Below are 22278 nucleotides of genomic sequence, written 5' to 3'. Positions count from 1 at the left end.
TTGGGAAAGGGCTGTTATCCTCTTCGTTTTAAACAATAGAGTATAAACTAATTTCCTCCCAAAGTTAGTTTGGCCTACGCCCAGGAAAGAACAAGGACAGCTTGGACGTCAGGAGTTAGTTAGGTCTTTCACTGTCTCAGTTATAATTTTGCAATGGTGGTTTCAATCCCAGAACGTTCTACTGAGAGGGTCACAGCATGATTAAAGTACAGAGACTCCTTTCTCCCACTATTCCCAGCCAGCGACCCCAGAGGATAGACAACTCGGCATAACTTACAGACTTGTGACCAGCTAGCACCACCCTCAGGGAAGCCAGCAGCATGGGTTGGAGGGACCTCAAGTCCTCAAGAAACTAATGAACAGAGCTCCATGGGCTTTGTTCTAATGTCCAAATTTACCACTGTGGTCCATACTGCTGAGCTCAGTGTCTTTCCACTCTTGCTGAGGTCTATCTGAATTTCATTCACCCCAACTTTCTTTTTTCCAGGCTCGCTCTGAGCAAATGAAATAAATATAGTCATGCATCACATAAGGACAGGTATATGTTCTGAGAAATGTGTCATTAGGCTATTATGTCCTTGTGTGAACATCACGGAGGTACTTACACAAACCTAGAAGTATAGCCCACTGTACACCTAGGTTATAAGGTATAGCCTACGGTTCCCAGGATACAAACCCGAACAGTCTGTGGCTGTATTGAATACTGCATGTAATTGTAGCACAATGGTACATATTTGTGTATCTAAACATAGAAAAGGTAATGCCTTGTGCTATGATGTTACCATGGCTACAATGTCACCAGATGACAGGAATTTCTCAGCTACAATCTTATGGCCCCACTCTCATACATGCAGTCCATTGTTGACCAAAATGTCGTTACAAGGAGCACGACTATATAAAATTCCATTTTTCAATGATTTTTTATAAGATAATTTTTTTCTTTTTTTTTCTCAGTGGACATAATAGTGGGTCAGGAGATAAGTATCTAGGACACTTAGCACCTTGCTATTATTATCGTTGCTATTGCCTGCTGAGACTGTTCAGAAAAGATCTGGTGGTTTCAGAAATACATCCTTTTTTATGACATTTATTTTTCTGAAACTTGCATTAGTTATCTGTAGATGTTTCTAATCATCTCTTCTAGACTGTCAAAGGTCAAGTCAAACATCCTTATATCCCAGGCCATACTCTGCTGTGCACTTAGTAAGTGCTCAATTAACATCCATTGGCCGGGTGCGGTGGCTCACACCTGTAACCCCAGCACTTTGGGAAGCCTAGGTAGGTGGATTGCCTGAACTCAGGAGTTCATGACCATCCTGGGCAACAAAGTGAAACCCTGTCTCTACTAAAATACAAAAAAAAAAAAATTAGCCGGGTGTGGCAGCATACGCCTGTAGTCCCAGCTACTCAGGAGGCTGAGGCAAGAGAATTGCTTGAACCTGGGAGGCGGAGGTTGCAGTGAGCCGAGATCGTGCCACTGCACTCCAGCCTGGGCAACAGAGCAAGACTCTGTCTCAAAAACAAACAAACAAACAAAAACTGTTTCTATTCCAGGGGGAGAAGCTGTTGGCCAAATATCAGGAAGTTGCTGCCACCCAGGAACTGAAGATCATGAGCAGGTACTTGCTGCTGGTATTACCTGGACCACTGCTGCCACTGCAACTCCACAGATAGAATGGCTTCCGCCTTCTTACTGCTTTCTAATCTAACATGACTGCCTCCTGTTGTCAGAACCCAACCACAACCCAGCTGCCAAGGGAGTCTGGGAAATGTGGACTGTAGGCTTCCAGCCCTAGTGGTATAACACAGAAGGTTAGTATGGAGCTGAAGGACAACAGACATCTGGGATAGATGATCAGGTGAGTGCTGATTCCACTGAACTCCCTGCAGTGGAAAAGGTACGCAGGAGAAGAGCTGATCTCCATATTAGAACTTTGCTGCAGTTCCATCTTGGGGTCTGAGGCAGGAATTGCCTAGCAGCTGTCAGTCCTGACCACTTTGGAATAGCAGAGCCAAGTGGAGGCAGAGTTCCCTAGTCCCATCAACAGTTACTGATGCCTCCTCACATTGAGAGCCTGGGACTCTAGGGTGAGTCATCACCTCTTTCCTCAGAAGTTCATCACTTCAGTTAAAAGGCAGAGAGAAAAGTGGCAGATGGGAACACAGCAGGTGCAGTAATCCCAACCTACTGAAAATGTAAGTTCAAACCATTTAGCAATTTAGACCATAATGATCTTTTACTTTGCCCCCTTTCTACTGTTTCTGAGATTGGGAAGGTTGGCATTTATGGAGTGAATCTGGGAAGTGGAAAAAGCCAGATCTGATCCCATCCATATTTATTGAGCGGAATTATCTAGTCTGGTTGTCTCCACATAGCTTTATCTCATCAGATAACAATTATTGCTTTCCTTGACACTACTCATATGGATGTGGCTTTGTGGAACCAATTGTCTCTTGCTAAAGCAGTGATAGATGCAGGAGGAAGATAAGGGAAAGGGTCCCCAGAGAACTTGCGACTGGCCTGTGCCCTGGGAGAACAGAGGGGAGCCAGGGGAAGTTTACGCTGTTTGCAGTGGGGAGGAGTCTGGCCTCTTCAGTTCCTGTGTGGTGGCCTGGGATTCAATCTGTGAGGCGGGGGGCCTGTTAGCAGGACTCCATCTCACTTTACTGGGGTTTTTTTTTTTTTCATTTTTTCCCTTTTCACCCAATAAAATCCTGCTGTATTCACCCTTCAATGTGTCCACATGCCTAAATTTTCCTTGCTGTAGGACAACCACCTGGTTTTAGCTGAACTAACGAATGAAGTTCTGCAACAGTGGGGCAGGGAAAGCAGAACTAGGTATGGTTGCTCTGGCATTGACAGCAGAGATAGTTTTCCTTCTCTGTGTCTGCCTGTTGCCAAGCCTTAAACATAAGCTACAGAGCCCAAAGAGATTATGACAGAGCCTGGAGCAGTATGTGACCAAGACACCCTTATTTGTCTTTGGCATACACCATTTTTGAAATAAATGAATAAAAAGGGATTTGAATTCCCCTCCCTTAACCAGAAATGTTTTACTCTGGTCTGTCAAGAGAGAAAAAAAATGTGTAGGCCAGGTGTGGTGGCTCACGCCTGTAATCCCAGCACTTTGGGAGGCCGAGGCAGGCAGATCACAGGTTCAGGAGATCGAGACCATCCTGGCTAATGAGGTGAAACCCCGTCTCTACTAAAAGTACAAACAATTAGCCGGGAGTGGTGGCAGGTGCCTGTAGTCCCAGCAACTCGGGAGGCTGAGGCAAGAGAATGGCACGAACCCAGGAGGCGGAGCTTGTAGTGAGCCGAGATTGCACCACTGCACTCCAGCCTGGGCGACAGAGTGAGACTACGTCTCAAAAAAAAAGATGTGTAAATTTTTTTGGCAGTGTCTTTAGTCTACATGGAATTGATTTTTGTGTGTGGTGTGAGATAGGAGCACAATTTATTTTTTTTCTTTTACACACAGAGATCCAATTGTCTCAGACAATTTATTGAAAAATGCATCTCTTTTCACTGATCTGAAATACACCTCTGCTGTATATTGTGTTTGTGATTGTGTAGGCCTATTTCTAGGCTTTCTATTCTGTTCCATTGATCTCTTTATCTGTAGTACAATACCATACTGCCTCAATTACTATACCTTTATATTGACTTTTCATCTGGTAGAGCAGTTCTCCTTGCCTTGTTTTCCTTCGGGAGTAATTTTTATATTCTTGTCTGTTTGCACTTCCTTATAAATTTTAGAAGCACCTTCTCAGATTCCACAAAATGCTTCTTGGGGTTTTGATTGGGTTTACATTGAATCTATAGATCACTTGGGGAAGAAGTGACATCTTTACAATATTAGTCTTCTAACCCATGAACATGGTATATTTCTCATTTCATTTAGATCTTTAATATTTCCTAATAGTTTTATAATTTTTTCCATAGAAAATCAAAACATTCTATTTTCTTTAATGTTCCCTGAAGTTGAGGTATACTTCCTGTTCACCTTTACCTTAAAGGAATAAATTCTTTGGGTGGGGGCTCCATATTGTTTCACTCCAGAAAGCACCATATTCACATTTTCAGTGAACATGTTGTAGACTACAGTATGAATGGAGGTGCTTTCTATTGTTCTATTGTTGGGCAACACGGTGGTACTGCCTGTAGGGTCCCAGTGTTATAGAAAAAGAGTTTCCTATTAAATGTTCCACTTTGTGTGTGCCCTGATCATAGTCATCTCTTCTTTGCACTCCTTGAGACAAGAAGTTCAAAAAATTAAGTAATGTTGTTATAACAAAACTTCTTTCATTACTATTTACTTATTTATATGGATAATTTTTCTCAACACTTTCATCTACAAAAATGAAAAATAGGGATAATTGATTTTCAACATGTCTCATTTTAGCAATAAATACTAGTCATCCATGGATACATAGACTATTAAAAAAGCCCATCCAACTTACAAGCAATGTGTTTTAAATAAAGGTTTAATAATTAATTTTTTAAATCTGTAATAAATTTATGTAGTTTTGATCAACTGGGTATGACTAATTATTATAATGGTAACTTAATCTAGAAGAACAATTATTTAATACTTGGAGCCTTTTGATCACAGAAAATTAAACACTTATTTTAATTTTCAATATATCTATATTTTTATATACCTATGTACACATACATAGGTACACACATATTTTTGCTTTCATAGAAGTATGAAAGGATGATTAATAAAAGGTTTTTAAACCTAAAATATATTACATTAGCATAACATTTCATGGAGGAGGTGAAATAGAATTATGACTTCTAGGAGAGAAAGGAATAATATAACATATCCAGCTGTTAAAGAAGAGCTCGTTCAAGTATTTACAAAAATTGACAATGGTGGATATTAAACCACTACAGAATTTAGCAGTGGATATTAAATCACTGCAGAATTCAGCAACCATTGGATACATTTGATAAAATGATACATATTTCATTTTAAAATTTCAATTTTAAAATGTTGGAAATTGTATCCTGTGATGGAAATTGCTGTCTGTCCCCCAAAATCTATTCTCTCCATTATAGTAACTGATATATGGCTACCCAAGTAGGGACTAAATTTCCTAGTCTCTCTTTGTTACCAATGGAAGGTGTCCAGGTTCTTGGCGTTTTGAACAAAGAATTGGACAAAATACACAAACAAAGCAAGGAAAGAACGAAGCAACAAAAGCAGAGATTTCTTGAAAATGAAAGCACACTCCACAGGATGTGAGTGGGCCTGAGCAAGCATCTCAAGGGCTTGGTTACAGAATTTTCTGGGGCTTAAATACCCTCTAGAGGTTTCCATTGGTTACTGAGTGTACACACTATGTAAATGAAGAGGATGAAGTAAAGTTACAATGTCATTTACTTGGTGTACAACCTATGTAAATGAAGAGGATAGTTCCTGTCATAGCTGACTTGGTCTTTCTTAGAAAGTTGGAGTTTTTCCGTTTAATTTAGTTCTAGGAAGTCCTTAGGTTCCCTGACTGCAGACCCTATTCTCCTGCCTCATTTCCCCCCGAGAAACATGATCCTCATAAATCTTCATGGGACGCAGAGGGACCAATCGTCTTTCTTCTGCAACTGCTTCATGCTGGTTTGGAGCGTAGTCCCTACCTACTGGGGATCGGGGAACTCTCACCCTGCTCTGTCTAGTGGAGATAGGGTAGCTCCCTGATGGCCAGGGGTGGTGTCTTCACCTGGAACTGGTGACCATCTGAAGCTTGATGGTCTCTAGGCAAGAGGAAAGCAATTTGGTTAAAAGATTTAATGGGGGCCAGGCGCAGTGGCTCATGCCTGTAATCCCAGCATTTTGGGAAGCCGAGGCGGGCAGATCACCTGAGGTCAGGAGTTCGAGACCAGCCTGACCAACATGATGAAACCCCATCTCTACTAAAAATACAAAAAATTAGCTGGGCATGGTGGCAGGAGCCTGTAACCCCAGCTACTCAGGAGGCTGAGGCAGGAGAATTGCTTGAACCCAGGAGGTGGAGGTTGCAGTGAGCCAAGATTATGCCACTGCACTCCAGCCTGGGCAACAAGAGTGAAACTCTGTCTCAGGAAAAACAACAAAAAAAGATTTAATGGGAACTTCAGGGGTTGGATACCTATGCTGTCAGGAATGTTTGTTATAGAGATTTGCAGGAGAAAAACAACCTGGTCTGTTCTAGGATCTAAGTGTTTTCTTAAAGTCTTAGCACAAATGACTCCATTTTGGTTTGGTTTATTGGGGCCTAATGCATGAGCTCAGTACAAAACAATGGCCTCCCAGAATTTTGTTTCAAAAAAATTGCCCCTTTTTGGTCAGATTCTCATTTGGGTGAGTGTGACCAAAACTTAGGGCCTTAGCGTCACTCTCAGTTACCATCATTTTGGGTTTCCCATCTCAGCATGTCATTCATAAGTTACAGCGTCCTCCTGGTCACACATTTCTTTCAGCTCTTGTCGTTCCAGTTGAAGAAAGACCATTTGACATTCTAGACATCTCTAGAATGCATACAAACATTTAAAACCTTTGAGAAAATACAGCTCACAAGGGAGACTATTATTATGACTATCAGGATAATAATAAGAGTTTGGAGTTTGATCCTTACCCAGGGTCCCAATAATCCAAACCACCTAAAATCAAATAGATCAAAGAATGAGCTAGATAAAGAATCTACTCACTTAACTAAGCAATCTCTTCATTAATCCCCTACCACTGAATCTCTATAATTTTCATTTGATGTATTTCTCCATAGACCACAAGTGCCAGCAGCTGCTCAGATACTTCTTTATTCAGCCAATTCTATCATAACTTTCACAAAATAATTTAAAGTCTGTTGTGTAACTATAGCCTTTACGGTAGATGTTCTCAGAAGATCCACTCTTTGGGTTTGAGATTGTGAAGGGTTTGATTGTCCTCCATGAACCATAAAAACCTTTGTTTACCTGGTGAAAATACAACGTAGCATAATAATCTACTGTTATAACATCAGCCCTCTTGCAGGGGAAAGCTTTTATACAGCCAGAAAACATGCATTGAAAATGACAATTGGCCGGGCACAGTGGCTCACGCCTGTAATCCCAGCACTTTGAGAAGCTGAGGCAGGCAAATCACTTGAGGTCAGAAGTTTGAGACAATCCTGGCCAACATGGTGAAACCCCGACTCTACTAAAAATACAAAAATTAGCTGGGCATGGTGGCACATGCCTGTAGTCCCAGCTACTTGGGAGGCTGAGGCAGTAGAATCACTTGAACCCAGTAGGCGGAGGTTGCAGTGAGCCAAGATTGCGCCACTGCACTCCAGCCTGGTGACAGAGCAAGACTCCATCTCAAAAAAAAAAAAAAAAAGAAAATGACAATTGAATGAAATCCCTTTGTAAATGTTTAAATGGCCCACCCATCAGATAGCCAAATGTACCTGAAGCTTTGATTGTCTTCCCAGGAATATGGATTTGACAAACCAAACATTGGTTATAAACTATTTTAGACTGTGTATGGTGGCTCACACCTATAGTCCCAGCACTTTGGGAGGCCAAGGTGAGTGGATCACTTGAGGTCAGGAGTTCGAGACCAGCCTGGCCAACATGGTGAAACCTTGTCTCTACTAAAACTACAAAAATTAGTTGGGTATGGTGGCACATGCCTGTAATCCCAGCTACTCAGGAGGCTGAGGCAGGAGAATCACTTGAACCTGGGAGGCAGAGATTGCAGTGAGCCAGGATCATGCCATTGCACTCCAGCCTGGCAACACAGCGAGACTTCACCCCAACACCAAAAAAAAAAAAAAAAACTATTTTGGCAACTTATATGTCACCATGCCAATATGTATTTAATTTGGAACCTTTAATAACAAAAGTTTCAGTGGCTGTCCTGGTTCTCCATGAATCTATGCTTAACATTGGACTTATGTTCTCTTGAATCACTTGCTAAAATATAACCTGAAGAAGATTAAATATTATTTTTTTATTCTGACAATGCTTCCCATGTAACTTAACATGTCAAATAATCCTGCTTACCTCTGTTTTGGATGCTTCAGGGGCCCTATGTAGCATCTCAAAGTTAGAGATCAGAAAATACAATCTTGAAGCTGAAATTTGATTTTGGGAAGCCTATTAAATATGTTAAATGTTTAAAATACTTCATATTATGACATATTGACATGAATTAAGAATATTCACAAATAGTTTACAAATTTTGGAGAAATTAGGCAGAGAGAGAGAAGTATGACACAACTTCCATTTACAAAAGTATGCTTAATCCTTAAGTCCAGCATTATCACCATACATCGTGTGCAATCAAGAAATTTACTCTAGGCACATGACCAATAAGTACTACAGTGCCAGCATTATCCATGCAAAACAGTAAACATAGTGTGAAGCAATGCAAGCATGTATGTGAAATTTGGCTCCACACTTAGTGGAGCCGGCTTCATGCTTAACTATATTAAAAAAAGAATTGCCAAACTGATGATGCATTTCTTTACAATATTTCTTGTTTTACTTTAATTAAGACTGAGAGGTTTAACTATGAAAATATTAATTAGCCAAATGTCTCCAATTCTCTATCAGGTTTTAAGGAATATTTTATTATCTAAACTTTTTCCATAATTTTAGAAACATATTTCCCCGTATCACAATCCTTTTTTTATTGGAAGTTACCTAGATATTCAATGAGCATCAAAAATAGTTTCAAGATCATAACTTACACAAAAAGTTTACCTAAAACATTTATCTCATTTACCATACTCAATTCTTTCATTTTTAACAGTTTATCTAGATTACTTCTATAAACTGAAATATTAGACACTATCAGTTTTTAATAGCCATTGAACATCGGGTGCTCACCTAATCCTAAGTAAGAGCCTCAAAGTTAAATACATAGGTATTTTTGCCAGTAACTCAGAAGATTTAGTTAACATTAAATTACTCTCATTTGTCAAAAAAAAAAAAAAGTCACGCAAACCAAGATAATTTCGTTTTGGCTGGGTTAGTAGCTTTATAACATTCTATGCCCAACATTGACATCTCAAAATACCTAGCAAAGACAAACAAAATCCAGACAAAAATGTATGCTGACAATTCTGAAGGTATTTCTATTTTTATTTTACCAATAATTTTAAAACCAGCTTGTTTAGTAAAGTTATACTTAAGTCACATGAACATGAAAATTGCTTAGACTTATTTACTTAATTTATGAGTACTCTTACTTATAAGCCAATTTGGTAGCTGCAGTATATAACAATAAATGTACATACAACTAAACACATCTAGACATGTATACACACACACACAAAAATGAAGATCCAATAGCTTTTACCTCGGAACTCTAGCCATGAGATAGCAATACAGGCTTAACAGTTTTACTTTGTTTGCCCTAATAGATAATCCAATAAAGGCTCTGAACTAAAATTTTGGGTAAGGCAGTTTCCATGGTAGTTTGATTTTTAAAGGCCAAACCTCCCCAGACCGCAAAGAACACTGGGGGCAAATAGTACCAAAGGAGAGCATCACATGTAAACCAGGCCCCTGCTTAGAACAGCAGCACAAAAGCCTGGATACATGCAACTCCATCCCACTTTCCATTCAACAGCAAATTCCAGATCCTAAACAATATGGGAGCCAAACAATATTGCAACTGTGAGAGAAAATTCTAAGGAGGGCTTAGGACTAGGCCTCAGAATCTCTGCCGAGGGCATCCCCTTTGGGGAGGTTGAGGTCTGGAGGATCCCCTGGGGTGTCCCCCTTTGGGGTCCAATTTTCTAGCATCAGACATCTCTAACCTTAGGTGGGGTGGGCACTGGTGCCACTTTGCATGCGTTCCCTCCAGAGGCAACGGCCTACTATGAGCTTTCCTTTGGTTCCTGGGTGTAATCCCGACTTTTAGCATCCTTATAATTTGATAAGGCCACACTTTCCCGTGTTTCTCATTCCACTAGAGTGATAGCCATGAACTGTAATGATAGGAACTGGAGGCTGGGTAAGTTTCCTTTGTCCTTAGCCAATTGAGTAGGGGAAGGGAAGAGTTTAGCGTAAGAAAAGGTTTAAGTCACCTGAAATGCGTGTGAGTTCCCCCCGGGGGAGCGGCTCCACAAGTAGGGATCAGGGACCAAAACCGGAAAAGATAGAAAAGAGTCCTTCCCCTTTCTGGGCAGGGCAACTACCCTGTTTCACTCCTTGGCCCTCAGGCAACACTGGAGAGTGGCCCCAGCCAGAAACCTGCAGTTGCCTCCATGTTTAGGCGCTGCCCACCAAGGGTCCTGAGTTGGAAAGGAAGAGAGAGAGAGAGAGATTCCCCTGTATAGAGCAGAAAGAAAGAGGAGAAAATTAAATCCCAAACTTTGGGCTTATCTCCTGGCTGGCTCACTAAAATATGTACCAGTGGAGGGTGTCCAGGTTCTTGGCGTTTTTAACAAAGAATTGGACAATACACACAAACAAAGCAAGGAAAGAATGAAGCAACAAAAGCAGAGATTTATTGAAAATGAAAGCACACCTCACAGGATGGGACTGGGTCTGAGCAAGCAGCTCAAGGGCCTAGTTACAGAATTCTCTGGGGTTTAAATACCCTCTAGAGGTTTCCATTGGTTACTTGATATACGCCCTATGTCAATGAAGAGGATGAAGTAAGTTACAAAGTCATTTACTCCGTGCATGCCCCCTGTGTAAATAAAGAGGATATTTCCTGTCGTATCTGACTTAGTCTTAGAGAGTTGGAGTTTTTCCGTTTAATTCAGTTCTAGGAAAACCTTAGATTCCCTGCCCCCAGACCCTATTCTCCTGCCTCACCTTGAAACTACATGTTGAAAAAGAAAAGAAACTTTTTATCTGAGGAATATGAGCCCTTTTAAATTATCAAGCCCAGAGAGGCAATGAAATATGACAGTAGTCACATCTCACTCTCTGTTTGAGATAAGTAATCACCTCTTGAAGTCACTTGCTATGTGGGTTCTAGACTGACAGATGCCAAGTAGCCATAAATTAACCTAACAATGCCATATTCTGCACACCGTAACTCATAACTTGTAGTTCAACAATGTATAGCTAATTACTAATCAATGTTATTTCTGTAAACCAATGAGATTCCTATCAAACAACTTCATATCAACCCACTCTTTGTTTCCTTTTGCCTTTAAAATCCTACTTGTAACAAAGCCCAAACAGAGTACTTCCCAGTGTTTCCTGGGCTGCAGTCCTCAACCTTGGCCCAAATAGACTCTCTACTTTTATTAATTTTGCTTGAGTTTATTTCTTTAGGTCAATAATGTGACCATAGGTCTGAGTTCTCATCAGTAGAATTTGAGCAGAAATAATGAGTACAAGTCTATTGCTTAAGAGACAGTTCCTGGCCCTGGATGATTCCTCCATCTCCTGTTCCACTGGCTAGAATGAAAATGACTACAGTGACCTTGGAATTCTCATATTAAACATGGCAGATCTGTCAGAAGTCTGGATCACTGTCTGACTATGTGGAAACCTAGAAGCCTCAGGTTACAATGTGACATGAGAGAAACAGACTTCTTTGTTTTTTAAGCCTCTAAATTTGATGGAGCCTTTTTGTTACAGCAGCTAGGCCTGCCTTAACTACTACAACAGGTGGTACCATGAAAGTGGAGCACTACTATAACAAAAACCTAAATTTTACAGCACTTGCTTAAATCTCAGGCAGTGAGTGATGTGATGAAGAAATAGTGTGAGCCAGAAAGCTGGGAACCTCAAGACAACTGGTAAAACTGTTACCTATATTATTTAATAACTTAGAAGATAGACCACATGCCTACTAGTAGCTCTCCGGTAAGACCCTGAATGCTAACTGGTAGTGGTTTAGCAAGGTATTACAAGAAAGAGATAAGCTCAGGCAAGAATTGGTCAGTTTGCAAACAGAAGTGAAGGGGAATACAGAGTATCTTTATATTAAAAGCCTGATGGGATTGGAAAATCTAATTGTTTCTGGACCCAAGAGATAAGCCTCTTATTCAAAGTTTATTTCAATACGTAAGCAAAATATTTATGGGGAAAAAAAAGAAAACAAAGTTCATTAGGTTGGTGCAATGTAATCACGGTTTTTGCATTGTTGAAATTTGCCATTTGATATTGGAATACATTCTTAAATAAATGTGGTTATGTTACACATCATTTTAAGGCACATTTTTTTGCTTTTTTTGGCAATGACTTACTGCTTGCTGTTTATTTAATATTTATTTCAGACTATGAAAATGATGTTAGACAAAAAGCAAATTCGAGCAATTTTATTCAAATGGGTCATAAAGCAGTGGAGACAACTCACAACATCAACAACGCATTTGGCCTAGGAACTACTAAGGAATGTACAGTGCAGTGGTGGTTCAAGAAGTTTTGCAAAGGAGACAAGAGCCTTGAACATGAGGAACATAGTCACCAGCTATTGGAAGTTGACAACAACAAATTGAGAGCAATCATCGAAGCTGATCCTCTTACAACTACACAAGAAGTTGCTGAAGAACTCAACATCGACCATTCTATGGTCGTTTGGCATTTGAAACAAATTGGAAAGGTGAAAAAGCTCAATAAGCAGGTGCCTCATGAGCTGAGTGAAAAAAAAATCGTCGTTGTGAAATGTCATCTTCTCTTATTCTATGCAACAACAATGAACCATTTCTTGACCCAATTGTGATGTGCGACAAAAAGTGGATTTTATATGACAACCAGTGATGACAGCTCAGTGGTTGGACCAAAAAGAAGCTTCAAAGCACTTCCCGAAGCCAAACTTGCACCAAAAAAAGGTCATGGTCTCTGTTTGGTGGTCTGCTGCTGGTCTGATCCACTATAGCTTTCTGAATCCTGGCGAAACGATTACATCTGAGAAGTATGCTCAGCAAATTGATGAGATGGAGTGAAAACTGCAATGCCTGCAGCTGGCACTGGTCAACAGAAAGGGCCCAATTCTTCTCCACAACAACACCCGACTGCACATCACACAACCAATGCTTCAAAAGTTGAATGAATTGGGCTACGAAGTTTTGCCTCATCTGCCATATTCACCTGACCTCTCACCAACCGACTGCTACTTCTTCAAGCATCTCAACAGCTTTTGGCAGGGAAAATGCTTCCACAACCAGCAGGATGCAGAAAATGCTTTCCAAGAGTTTGTCAGATCCCGAAGCATGGATTTTTAATGCTACAGGAATAAACAAACTTCTTTCTCATTGGCAAAAAAATGTTGATTGTAATGGTTCTTATTTTGGTGAACAAAAATGTGTTTGAGCCTAGTTATAATGATTTAAAATTCATGGTCCAAAACCACAATTACGTTTGCATCAACCTAATATTTCAAGACTCATTGAAACCTCCATGTCAAGCTTAAGACAAACAATGGATCCAGCACTGAGGTAAGAATCAGATTATGATAATCACTCCTCCCCCCAGAGTCTATTGCTTCAGATCACATCAAGTTAGCTGCCTTTAATAAGAGATGAGAGTCATGGAAACAATAAGGAAGCAAAGAGTAAAGCAGATCTAAGAATTATGTCCAGGAAGTTACTTTGATTGTGGATCCTGCCATATAAAAGTGACTGGAAGCAAACTAAATGGACACCTACTTTCATATTTCATCAACTTTAAGACGCACTTTTTTTACATTTTAACATTCTAGAAAACAGGAGTATTTTACAAGTGATGGTGAATTACAATCCCTGTTCGTCAAGCATCTGTTCTGATGTATTTGTTGAAACACACAGGGATTTAGCCATAGCAAGTCATATTGTCATCACTTAAGTTGAATTATATGTACTGTCGGCTGGGCACAGTGGCTCTCACCTGTAATCCCAGCACTTTGGGAGGCTGAGGCGGGTGGATCACTTGAGGTCAGGAGTTTGAGACCAGCCTGGCCCATATGGTGAAACCCCATCTCTTCTAAAAATACAAAAATTAACCAGGTGTGGTGGCACACAACTTGTAGTCCCAGCTACTCGGGAGGCTGAGGCAGGAGAATCACTTGAACCTGGGAGGCAGAGGTTGCGGTGAGCCAAGACTGCATCACTGCACTCCAGCCTGGGCGACAGAGTGAGACTCGGTCTCAAAAAAAAAAAAAAATTATATGTACTGTTGATACAATACATGTTCAGTTGCCATTTAAAATATTTTCAAAAATATTACACCATCATTTGGCATTGAAATGAAAATGTACTGTATTTGCAAAAAGGCGCAGAACAGCAAGGCATGAATTTTATATTAGTGACAGTTCATATTTTCTCGGTAGGATCAAGAAAGCGTCAGCATCAAAACTTGCAAAGTAAGTACCAATGGCTGGGGAAATCACAGAGACAATAGTGGAACATTATTAATTCAGCACTGCCAACTCCATATAGCACAGAGGATGGTAATATTTGAGAAAACTTGGAACAGCAAGGACCGAGTTGTGAAAATCATACAGCTCCCAAGAAGGTTATTTCCTCAACTCCTTCTTCATATGTAATGATGGGGAATAATGGACAAAGAAGAACATCCCAGAGAGCAAAGCCAGGCTCCCCAGAGGATAGTGGTCAAGATAATTTTTTTTCCATCAGCAGAATCCAGGACAGTCAGATAATCTGGTCAAGGCTGGGAATCTTTGCATTTCCTGCTAAGTGGGCTTAACAATCACTACGGACCAATGACTACTAGTGTTTCTAATTCTTCTTTTTCCAAATAGGACTTTGGTGGTCCTATTTGGACCCATGTGGGTCATTGTAGGGTGGAGGGGCCGGTGAGCAGTGTACTCAGCCAAGTGGTCATTATCCTTTATGATCTAGATGATGGCAGTCCAGCAAGAGATCCAGATGGCTGAACTAGAATTAAGTTTCAATACTTTAGGTCCATTTTGAGCTGAGCTGCCATACAGAGAGTAAACCAACCAGGCTGGCTTGGGTTTCCCTTAAGGGAAAGAAAGAGGCAGCATGCCTAGAAATGATTACAAAAGTATTGAATTTTCAAAATAGATCTCTATAAACCCCACCCCTTTGTCCTGATCATTACTTAGGCAATAGCTGAGAAGGGACAGTTTTTTTTTCTGGGGACAACTGCGTTCAATGACAAATTGCCTTATTAAGGCATGTAGACCAGGAGGAGGTGAGGGAAGTAGAGTCAGAAATCTTTTTTTTTTTTTTGAGATGGAGTCTCGCTCTGTTGCCAGGCTGGAGTGCAGTGGCGTGATCTTGTGATCTCCGCTCACTGCAATCTCTGCCTCCCAGGTTCAAGCTATTCTCCTGCCTCAGCCTCCCGAGTAGCCAAGATTATAGGCGTGTGCCACCATACCCAGCTAATTTTTTGGTATTTTTAGTAGAGACGGGGTTTCACCATGTTGGCCAGGATGGTCTCGATCTCCTGACCTCGTGATCCACCCACCACAGCCTCCCAAAGTGCTGGGATTACAGGCGTGAGTCACCGTGCCCGGCCAGAAATCTTTTAAAGTAGATTTTGGAGAAGGTTGGTCAGACTCCACAATACCAGATGGCTTTGGATGGTAGGGAGCATGGAAGGTCCATTGAATACCTTGACAATCAGCCCATTGTGTGTGGCTTTTGCAATAAAAGGGGCATTATTGTCAGCCTGCAAATGGTCTGGGAAGCTGATCACATGACATAGATTAGTTTCAAGGGTCACAGTGATTTGTTTGGACTCTGCTGATCAGACTGGAAAAGCAACACAGTAACCTGAAAAAGTGTCAACAGCAATGAGGCCCTGCTGATAGGCCCAAGAGGGGATCAAAGGTCCAATGTGGTGCGGTCAATCTTGCAGGAGCAGCGCCCTGTGCAATGTGGGCTCCTTCGCTATGAGAGAGGAGTCCCAAGTCTGGTATGCCACGATAGCCTCGGCATCAGAAACATAAAGTCCTTCATTTTGTGCCCAGTTTATGAGGGTGGCTGTCTTGCCATGTCTAATCTAGGCAGCAATGGTGGTAATCTGGGCAGTGCAGGTTTGATTAGCAGCTTGCTTGGTCTCATCAGAGAACAGGCCTTTCCATGGGCATCTACATGAGTGACCCAGATGGTTTGATCAGCCAGCCATGATTTGTTTCCACAGTACATGGCCCCAGAGAAAGATGTCTTTAAACTGTCAAGCTATCACTTTCCATGTGGCAAACCAAACAAATAGGCCATCGGCAATAGTCAAGAAGTCAGTAAAACCATAACAAGGTTCATCAAAGGAAGTATTGGTTGGAGCTATGAGGATGGCCTTGTTTTCTGCCCATTAAGTGGAGCCACATTCATTTCTGCTTCTGCATAGCTGGTGGTGAGGTCGAATAGCTGCAGCATTCCAGTAGACACTATTGGGTTTCAGTTTAGTTGAACCATCAGTGAACCAGGCCCAGGCATTAGAGAAACTTCTGTGAATCAACGGTCCCATGGAGTCAGTGGTTTTGCTTCAGGCAACCAAATGAGGTATAATTGAATGGGGATAACTGTTACTTTTTCATCTAAGTCAAGATGCTGCTTGGACCAGGTCAGCTGCTTTCTTGAATACATTTCCTTTTGACAAGGGAAGCTTATTGGGCCCATTCCGATCTGTTAGTCACTGAGTTTGAGTTAACCCACCCCAAAATGGGAATATAAGGCTGGAGAGTCATAAGGCCTCCATGAGGCAGGTGTTCAGTTTTGACACGAGCCGTAGCAAGCTAATAGCTGGTTTTCAAAAGGGTTGTTTCTAGTAACCATATCAGGGAGACTAGTCCCAAACCCCAAGCGGTATTTCTGGGTGGAAGCTGCCTCCCTTTGTCAGAGACTTCAATCAGCAAAATCATCTGCCATGATCATTAAGTTTATAGCACCCTAAAGGTAGACAGCATGCCACAGCTTGCAGGACAGCTTCAAACACAATTTATTGGTTTAAGCCCCACTCAAAGGATGCTGATTTGGCAGGTTCACTGATATAAAGATCAAGTAGCATGACTGAGTGGGGCACATACTGTTTCTAATACTCTAAGAGTCCAATAAGGTACTGGACTTCCTTTTTGATTTAGGGGACCAAAGAGATAGCAGTTTTTCCATGACCACCACAGGGATTGGGTGTTATAAATCCATCCACATAGCTCCAAGAAATTTTGTTGGTAAGCCAACAAGTCACCATCTGTATAGTGAAAGCTTCAGACATCAAAAGGTAGAAGAACTCATGCTAAATCCTGACTCACCCACTGGTGACAAATGGCAGGAGAACTTAGGTACCCCTAGGGGAATGCCTATAAACGTATATTGGAGGCCTTGCTGCATGAATGTGAACTGATATTGATCCTCAAGTGTCAGGGAGAAGGTGCTGGTAAAAGTCTAAGACAGCAAACCAGGTGTTATCAGCCTGTGTAATGGATTAATTTGCAGTTGCAATATCTGGAACAGCCATGGCTATGAAAGCAAAAACAGATCAGTCAGCAATAATCTACTCTAAGCCTTCACCACCTGCTTCACTGGCCATACAGGGTTATTATATTGAGATAATGTCTTATTTTCCACCTCTGATGCCTTAAAGTCCTTAATCAAGGCTATGATTTCCCTTTCTCTTCCTGGGGTTCTTTAGCTTCTGTTGGACCATCAGGGAGGAGACAGAGAGGTGGGCTGAGAAGCAATGTATACCTTCCATAAACATTTCTCTATATGCCACTCTTCTGAATCCTGAAAATCTCCCCTCACCCAACCCTGGTACTTATGGGATGGGGATACAATACATCAATTCCTACTGTACATTCAGATGCAGAAGTAACAATCACAGTACATTGAATTGGCCCAATGGACCCTACCCACAAGTTAGATTTCTGTCTTCACTGTGAACCCTGCCTAAGCACCATTAGCTGGATCTGAGGGCTTTTGCCTTCCTCATGTCTGGGTAGGATAGTGACTTGAGCACCTGTGTTCAACAGAGCCATAGCAGTTTGAATTCCTCACTTTCCCCAAATTCCCCTTGGATGAGTAGATATAGTTTTCAATTTTCTTTAGGGTCAGGAAAATCTTGGCCCCACCTCTAATAATCTTTCTTTTTAAACTAGCTGAGTTTGGGGTAGAGAGGTGGGGAGGGATCAGGGACATGGAGGGAGAGAGTGGCTCTAAGCTATTAAATAAAAAACTTTGCATTTAGGGAGTGTGGCAGAAGCTTATGGTGCAACCAAAAAAATTTTCAGTGTTTTTTCCTACTCACACTTTACACTGACTGAGTAGAGATCCTGATGGTTGACACTATCAATTTCAGCTTTGGAGACCCCTTCACTCAGTCATAGCTGCATGTTTTCTAGCTGAAGCTATTGGGTTTGTGACCCCTAGCTGACTTGACCCAGTCTTGCACAGCAGCAACCTTCTTTGAGAATTCCACTTTAATTCAGGGCCTCTGCTGCCCCTTCACCAAGATAACATCTCTTATGTTCTCACCTGGTTTCAACACAAGGGAAGTTTTCCAGGGCAGCAGCATCTACCTAGGTTTGATTGGGTCAGCTTCTCATTCTCCAGTGAGTCACCTTTGCCAGCATTGTAAACCCAAATTCAAGGCAGTGAGAGCCTGAATACTACTCAATGCCTCATCTACGGTTTCCCATAGGAGTTTGTCTGTCTCAGGGAAATCTCCCTGAAAGGCCCACAGCTCCCTTATTGCAACCAGGATCTATTGCAAAAAAATAAAAACCTCTAAGACCTTCCACTCTTCTCTCCTAGTGGATCTAAGGCAGACACGATGGGCCACAGGAGGGGCTGAGCCATAAGACCCAGTTTACGTTGCCATTCTTCCTTGACAAGCATTACTAGCCCCACTTCCTCATCTCCCAAGTGAACCAGCCAAACTCCTAAAGATGTGCCTGGTTTCTGCCCATAGTGGTCATGAATTTCCCTCCTTCCACACATCTCTGCAATTGTTGTCTAAAAGAGGGCAGAATCTTTTATGTGCACCAGACAATACCTAGTACTAGTTGTTACAGTGGGGCAAACCTGAGGCTAACTCCAAATTGTTCAGGAAGTTCTACACCTGCAGGAGAGTTAGCAAGAACCAGTGCACCATTTGAGCAGGGGTCTTTGAACCTGCTTCCTGGTACTCAGCCTGCATCCACCTCTTCAATCCCCATCATGAACAGGCAATAAAGCAAAGAACTATTTATGGCCTAGTTGAGCAGATAATTTGATCAACATATTTCAGCAACTTTCTTCAAATTTCTTTTCTTTTCTTTTCTTTTTTGAAACAGGGTCTTGCTGTGTTGCCCAGGCTGGAGTGCAGTGGTGCGCTCTTGGCTCACTGCAGCCTCAACTTCTCAGGCTGGAGCGATTCTCCCACCTCAGCCTCCCAAGTAGCTGGGACCACAGGCACACGTCACCATACCCAGCTAATTTTGGTATTTTTCGTAGAGACGGGGTTTTGCCATGTTGCCCAGGCTGGTCTCAAACTCCCGAGCTCAAGCAATCTGCTTGCCTTGGCCTCACAAATTGCTGGGATTACAGGTGTGAGCCACCACGCCCGGCCCTCAAATTTCATTAAATTTACCCACAATATCCTCATCCTTCTCCTTCTAGAAAGCCATGTCTCTGTCAGTATCCCACCCTCCTCACTAAAGCTGTCAAGAACTATAAAAAGTCTGAGATTTTGTCCTACTCAACAAGCTAACAAGTAAGCCCACCACAGTTTCATGGAATCTGGTAGAAAACATGACACTCAGAGATGGACAGCGTTTTACTGTAGAAAGGCCAGTCACCAGATATCAACATTTTGACACCAGTTTCTTGAGCCCCGATTACGTAGGGGAACTCCTCTGTGCTGGTGCCCTGAAAACCGTGCATATATCCTCATAGGCCATATAAGCAAAGCTCAACTGCAAGCCGATCCAAGCCGTGGCAGAAGGCCCTGTGATCCTCCCCAAGCATGGGGGAAGATCTTCTGCACAGTCGTTTATTTTCTCTTCCAACTATCTGTTGAGCCGGGAGATCTCCTTCCTCATCAGCTCGGGCTCATGGGGGGTCTGCAGCCCCCTGAGCTGTGCATGGAGCCCCCTCATGTATTCGTCCCTGCTGGCATCGTATCGCTGCCACTTGGCATTGAGGTCTTCAACGTGAGTCACCTTCTGTTTTAACAGTCGATTTTCTTCCTCATTAACACTCTGGACAGAGGTGTCCCTACCTGTATGTTCTGACTTTCAGGACTTCTCTCCCTGACGTTCCTTTGTGCATGCTGTCCTTTATCCAGACACTTGGCCAGATGCTGACACATGTGGGCAGTGGAGGTCAGCGTCCTCCGCAGCTGGTGGGTCTCATTGGCCAAGGAGCGGCACAGAACGTCACTGGCGAGGTGGGCGGGTTCCCCCTCCGCCATGCTCCTCCGCATCAGGACGACTTCCTTCTCTCGCTCGTGCTGTGGCTGGCTCAGCAGCTGCTGCATCTCCCTCTCTTTCGCTTCTAGTTGCTCAGTAAGCCTCTCAATTTCCTGGCGCATCTAGGCCTCCGCGGTGCCGTCCTCCTGCCCCTGCAGCTGCTCCCGGAAGCGCGCCACCTGCTCCAGCAGCGAGTCCACCAGGGACGGCGCAGTGTCCCCCTCCAGCGCGGCCAGCCGGGCGCGGAGGCACGCGATGAGGGAGTCGCGGGCGGCCAGCTGGTCCTGCAGGCGCCGCAGCCGCTACCCGACCTGGTAGTACAGGCCGCAGAGCTCTGCAGCTGTGCGCGGGGCCCCCTCCCGGCTGCCCGACCCCGGGTCCCCGCACGTGACTGTGGGCCTGCCTGGGAGGCCGCACGGCCGCCGGCAACTTCGGTGCCCGGGCCCCGTCGGCTGTCTATCTTGAGGGAGTTTCTCATCGCCTCTTGGTTCCAATGAGGTGTGGGACTTTCCAGCTTGTCCCCTCTCTCTTAGGGAGGCTAAGCTGCAGGCTATAAAACTACTTAGCGGCAGTATAGAAATGGCTCCTCTGGCGCGGTGGCTCACGCCTATAATCCCAGCACTTTGGGAGGCCGCAGCGGGCGGATCACTTGAGGTCAGGAGTTCCAGACAGTGAAACCCTGTCTCTACTAAAAATACAAAAATTAGCTTGGCGTGGTGATGTGTGCCTGTAATCCCAGCTACTCGGGAAGCTGAGGCAGAAGAATCACTTGAACCCGGGAGGTGGAGGTTACAGTGAGCCAAGATCATGCCCCACTGCACTGCAGCCTGGGCAACAGAGCGAGACTGTCTCAAAAAAATACAAAAAAAGAAAGAAAGAAAGAAAAATGAAATGACTCCTCAGCAACAGGGTGCCCCAACACTCATGTTTCTTGTCATTTGGCCTCTTTTGTTTGGGTGTCTTATTGTGGGACAAGGAATGCAGGGAGCTGACACCATGCTGTTGTTTCTTTTTCTTTTCTTTTTTTTTTTTTTGAGAGGGAGTCTCACTCTGTCGCCCAGGCTGGAGTGCAGTGGCGCGATCTCGGCTCACTGCAAGCTCCGCCTCCTGGGTTCACGCCATTCTCCTGCCTCAGCCTCTCCGAGTAGCTGGGACTACAGGCGCCCGCCACCATGCCCAGCTAATTTTTTGTATTTTTAGTAGAGACGGGGTTTCACCGTGGTCTCGATCTCCTGACCTCGTGATCCGCCTGCCTCGGCCTCCCAAAATGCTGGGATTACAAGCGTGAGCCACCGCGCCCGGCCGTTTCTTTTTCTATGTAAGTAATAAACTGTCTGAATCTAATCAGTGCTTGTTGTCCTCTTACCAGCCAAATCTGTAAGCCTGCTCAACGCATTCTCACAGGGCAACTCTAAAGAGGACCAGGTAACACCTGCACGTGCAGTGGATTGCATTATAGGAGAGAAACCCTGGGCTTAGGGAATCTGAACCTTTTATAATGGGCAGTAATCATTCCTGCCCTTCACTCCAGAGGGAGACTATTTTTATTATAGTGGACAGTAAGTATGCCTTCCCTTTGCTTCAGATGTAAACATTATCTTTACTATGTTAAAGACAGTAAGCATGCTTGCCCTTTTCTTTGGAGGGAGACACTACCTCTGTCTTTCAAGGATGCACTCTATACAAATATCCTTGAAAAGATAGTCCAGAACAAAGGACAGTACAGTGCCTTACTTGCAAGATGTGCAAGCACACAAGACCTATGAAGAACTGTCTCCCAACAAAGGATACATGCAGAAGGAGAAAAAACTCTCTTAAACAAAAAGAGGCGGAGCTGGCAGGGACCGAGCGGGTGCCTCAGTCTCCTTCCCCTCCCCTCGCCTGTCACCGCCATCTTCTCCTCACAGCCGGACCGGAACTATGTGATCCCGGAAGTTCCGGGGCCTTTGGACCTCTGTGATCCCGGAAGTTCCTGGGCATTCCGGGGCGT

At 43.1% G+C, this 22278-nt stretch overlaps 1 pseudogene; it reads right to left on the bottom strand.

Moving 5' to 3' along the window:
* Positions 1-344: 344 nt before the first annotated feature.
* LOC100586846 lies at positions 345-22268 on the bottom strand (annotated as a pseudogene).
* Positions 22269-22278: the final 10 nt, after the last annotated feature.

Source organism: Nomascus leucogenys, chromosome X, assembly GCF_006542625.1.
Source record: "Nomascus leucogenys isolate Asia chromosome X, Asia_NLE_v1, whole genome shotgun sequence".
NCBI classification, from domain to species: domain Eukaryota; kingdom Metazoa; phylum Chordata; class Mammalia; order Primates; family Hylobatidae; genus Nomascus; species Nomascus leucogenys.
Note: the sequence above shows the minus strand (reverse complement) of the source record. Positions and strands in the feature narration are given on the sequence as shown.